The sequence below is a fragment of the Aptenodytes forsteri genome, unplaced genomic scaffold (assembly GCF_000699145.1).
Source record: "Aptenodytes forsteri isolate BGI_AS27 unplaced genomic scaffold, ASM69914v1 Scaffold137, whole genome shotgun sequence".
NCBI lineage: Eukaryota > Metazoa > Chordata > Aves > Sphenisciformes > Spheniscidae > Aptenodytes > Aptenodytes forsteri.
In genome coordinates, this window is record NW_008796221.1 from 4,881,605 (window position 1) to 4,886,650 (window position 5,046).

General features: G+C 42.2%; 1 protein-coding gene across 1 annotated transcript in view; it reads right to left on the minus strand.

The window, feature by feature from the left end:
• LHFPL3 (lipoma HMGIC fusion partner-like 3) overlaps positions 1 to 5,046 on the minus strand; it is a 187,379-nt gene that overhangs the window by 46,152 nt on the left and 136,181 nt on the right. The gene's annotated exons all lie outside the window — the stretch shown is intronic.

Sequence of the window (5,046 nt, forward strand, 5' to 3'; positions counted from 1 at the left end):
AGTGGCAGGGCATTTTTGTTTTTCTTAGTAAAAGAAGGTCATCTTACAAGAAACATGTTTAGGGAGTAGCTCAAAACAATATAAAAATCTCTTAACAGTGGAAGCAATAACAGCTAAAGGAACAAGCTGACTATCTGTGTGGTTCCTTTTTTTTCCTGGGAAGTATGTCTCTGGACAAGGGAAGGAAACAGTTTCATTTCATCTCTGTTGGAGGAATTCACTCTCAGATGTAAGGAAGGGGAAAATCTCTTCATCTGTTCCCAGGACTGTTTTCCTCAGGAACATGCTGCAGATGTTTCTATGAATGGTAGCAGACTTCAGGTGGTGAAACCCTCCAGCAGTCACGCAAGCTTTTGTGGAGTCTATGTTTAAAAGCAGGAAGTTCAGATTTTTCCCACAACAAATTGCTTGCTGACGTGTTGTCTCTTCTCCCAGTAGAAGCCTGTTTTATTACCTATTGCATCACGTTTTGTAGATGGGTCTTTGTTGTCTAATAGGCCCTGATAAAGAGCTCACAATGAATCACAATCTTCAGGAAGATCATCCCATCTCAGAATATCGACAAGATCTTTTACCCATCCAGGAAGGGTGCTAGGAACTAGCAAGAAACTCCAAAATACCCAACAGGAATATGCTGTTTAAATTTCTGGTTATGATATCTTTCATTTTCCTTATCCCTCCTCTGTCCTTAACATGGAGATTGCATTATTAACTACAACAAAAGCAAGTCCAATTTCTTACGGTTCAGGAGGGGAATGGGGAAGTGTATGAACATCTTCAAAAGAAACTGTGGTCAGTCAAATATTACTGGTTTTGTTAGAAATTTGTGGGCAAGTGTCATGGTAAAACCAAACTCACCAAGCTTTTGGATGGATTGAGGCCCCTCCATAGAACTTTGCTGACGTTGAGTTCGAATCACCCTGTAAGGCCTAAACACTTAATCTTTCCATAACATTGATAACCAATATTAAACAACTAAGAATCGCACTAGCATTTTATTCTCGAGCTCTCTATACTGATTTTCATTATCACATGTATGGCTTATATGCTATATAGTTCAGAAAAACAAAAACCTCTGATTCTGAGCTACTTTTCTGTGTATTGTGTTTGTTTTTAGGTAAAAGTTAACAGCAGAGAAATGTTCAGGTTTGAGCCTATTTCAGAAAAAAGCAACTGTCGTAATTCAGAAACTGTTTTTGAGTTTGCTGCATGTGCTGTTCAAGTCTTCTGGAAACCAGAAACATCTACAGAAACTTTCATAAGCATAAAACAATATGGAGAAGATATTTGTTTCAAAATACAGCCCTTCAAAACTGAACTGTACACTGTGAGTGTGAATCGAGAAAGTAAGTAAAAAAGCTTTGGTGGTTGAGTCATCATCCCTGGAAGTATTTAAAAGATGTGCAGATGCAGTACTTAGGGACGTGGTTTAGTGGACACGGTGGTGTTGGGTTGACGGTTGGACTCGATGATCTTAGAGGTCTTTTCCAACCTTAATGATTCTATGGTCATTTTTGTGGCCCTCCTCTGGACCCGCTCCAACATGTCCATGTCTTTCCTGTGCTGAGGACTCCAGAGCTGGACACAGTACTCCAGGTAAAATGAGACACCCAAAGTCACGGGCAGCTCTGACAGCAGCAGCTGTATCTAACAACTCCCGCTGCTCAATCAGCTGGCATGGGGAAGCAGCAGCCACTCTGCGCTAGGAAGAATGAGTATTTCTTTCCATAGCCAAATCTCCACAGCATCTCAGAGTTACAGTGGGTATGCAGACATCACATGTCTGTATTGTGAAAGGCTCCTGCAAGCACAGAGGCATGTTTAAAAAGAAACGAGAGAGAAGACCTACAGGAAGCAGATGAGTTTCTGCACCACACAGGAGGAGATGCCTCAGCTTTAGGAAGGAAGGATGAATGCTAAATGAAAAATTATAGGATCCTCTGTCCTCCCTGGAACAACTGACCCAAGGCAGCCCCTTTAGTGAGACATCTCCTGGGATCTTTTAAAAAGGGACCAATAATGACTGGTGATGACTACAGCTTAGGGAGTGGCACTGGCATCAAGTGTATCTAATGAAGGTGAATTTAACTATTGCCAAGTAGTTGAGTGGTGTTTAACCAGGTGTTAAGCAGCTGGGTGATTCAAAGATCTTGTTCCAGAGTTACTAAATCTGAGGTTTAAGAGATATTTTCTTCCAGCAAGTTCCGTTAAAGAGAAGAGACAGTAATCCTGGAGAGACTAGGACCTTCAGTCTGACAGCACAGCACTGCCACTGTACACGGGATGCGCGATGGAACCAGAGACTGCAGTGAAGACGTGATGTTTTCATGCTTTCCTATTTGAGCAGAAACAATATCAAGCAGGCGACCAATTTGCCATCACCTCTGCCAAACCCTAGGTGTGGACATACCACTTCTTCTTGATTCAGCTGAGAGCAGCAACCCCAAAAAAGACCCCGGTCCCCTAGCGTCCCCCCACTGAGTAAGGCTGCTGAGTCCCGGGGGGAACGCAGGACCATCACCTCCTGGGCAGCACCACAGGAGGCAGGGGATGCTCCCGCAGGACTAGGCTATGGCAAGGAGCCCTGGCCCATCATGCAGGAGGATAGTAAGGTCAGTCACCAACTGGGATGTGTACCTTGTCCTCCTAAAGGGTAAGACACTGACCAGCATTAACTAATCAGTGATTAAAGTGTTACTCAGAAGCTGTAATTTGACATTCGTGACTTCTCTAATTACTACTGTCTCATTCTGCATCTTGCCTTTCTGGGGAAGGTTATTAGAAGGTCGTATGTTTTAGATAATAATTAGTTAAATCTCCTGCCTGTGAATAAGCAACCTCAGATTTCTAACATCTGTAATTCTGAATGTGGCTATCTGGATAAACCGTCTTAAAAAAGACAGGAAAAATAATTTGCTTTAGCAAAGGAAGGTATTGATAATGTATACCTACAAGAGACTTAAAAAGAAACCCACAAATAGATTAAAGTAATTCATTAAGAACATTAATCAGTTTCAGACTATCATACACTGTAGTAATCAATCATTTTAATTAAAAGGAACCGTGCATTCTCTCCCTATCTTTTACCGCAGCCCATCTTTGCACACGCAGCTGATCAAAGACATCATATTTCAAAGATGCTGATTACAGTCTCTATAATTTTCGTTAAAGAATTTCACAAAGCAACAATATCCTCTGTTTGTATTGAAGCGCCTGCCTTCTTAGGGAAACTTTTGCTTTTGCTCAGGAGGCAACGATCAGATAATTGTCCAGCAGCTCCAGTTCCCGTGCTCTGCATAAGGGAAGAGAGGAGACCCAGCTGCCTTACAACAAGGTGTACTGACTCACCCTCGTCTCTCCAGGACAAGCCTGGCTTTCCATGCACACCCAGACGTGTGCCACCACTCAATAACTGTCCTTCCTCTGTCCCCCAGGACAGCAGGACCCTGCAGAGGGTCTCCATTTTGCCCAGTACCTTTTCTTCAACAGCCGCCAATAGCAGACAGCACAGAAAGAAAGGATAGACTACATAAACAGGGAAAGTATATAGGGATATTTCCCCACTCTGCAGTGTGTTGCAGGTCAGGGACGTCTTGAGCCAGAGGCAGTGTTTAATGGCTTTAAAGGATTTTTCATGCCATGCATTTCTCCAGTCCCTTTTTGAATCATGTAATGAGCAGAGACGAATTCTTTCTTTTGTTCAGCTGCTTTGTTCTGCAATTTTCAGGGCAATCTAATACTAAAATGATGGGAAAGAATAAAACATTTTGGCTCTTGTAATAAGCAAGAAAACAGTTTTGTTACACTCCTCAATGTGTTGCAGTCTTCTAAGATCAACGAGTGCTGCTGCTTTCCTTTTAGGAGGACAGAGAAGAACAAAAAAATTGAAAATGCATTTGTAAAGTAGCTATATCTTCCTTTCCTAAAGTTGATCCTGGTAGTTTAATACCTGCTGCTTAGCTGCTATCTGCCTCTGCCTATCAGCATGAAGTTTCAAAGGATGTCTAGCTTCAATGATATCTAAAGTTGATTTAATTTAAGATAGAGAAAGACAAGGCTGTAAAAGTGAGAATCAGTCAACAAGAAAGGCATAAGTCAAATGTTGTAGCAGGGAAGATTTTTTCAGCTGTCCTCTTCTTGAGTAAGAGGAAAAAAAGGCAAATGGATCAGTCACAGCTGTGATTCTTGCACTCCTTAAACTGCTGCTCAGACAGAGGGACTCAGAGGTATCATTTCATTTTTCACCACCCTACGAGATAGCGGATGGAAACAGAAGCAGCTGACGTGGTTCAGCAGCACTTTCAAAAAGCCATTGGCAGAGTTCTGTACAAGAAGATAAGTAAATCTTGGTGTGAAAGATAAGCAGTGACATGGCCTGCAAACACTGTAGGAACAGACACATCAATAAAGGGTTGCTTCTTAGTATGACGGAAAGGTACACTCAAGTGTGCTTAAGTCCCAGACTGAAACTAGCAGTGCTAATTATATTTATATATGACCTGAGAGAACTAGATAATAGACAAGTAGAAAAAAAAGTTCTTCAGATTAATCAAAATTAGAAAAAAACAGGAGGAAGTCCTCAAGAAAGTCCTGACGAAGCAATGTGACAGCTAGGACACAGACAAATGTGAAAGAAATGGTCCGAACGACTCCTCTGCGTTACTAGCTTGGAAATGTAATGCAGCCACAAAGGAAAAAGACCTGTGTTCGTGCTCAGTATGAACTCCTGCTTACAGAAACAGTCAAAATGTTGGGATGCACAAGGAACAGGACAGACAATTCTTAACTCATAACCTCCCAAGGTAAACAAAATGCTTACCCTTACCTTTAACAGTGTGTCCTGGTTTTGGCAGGGATGGAGTTAATTTCCTTCCTAGTAGCTGGTACAGTGCTGTGGTTTGGATTTAGGGTGAGAACAATGTTGATAACACACCGATGTTTTAGTTGTTGCTGAGCAGTGCTTACACTAGTCAAGGACTTTTCAGCTCCCCGTGCTCTACCGACTGAGCAGGCTGGAGGTGCACAAGAAGCTGGGAGGGGACACAG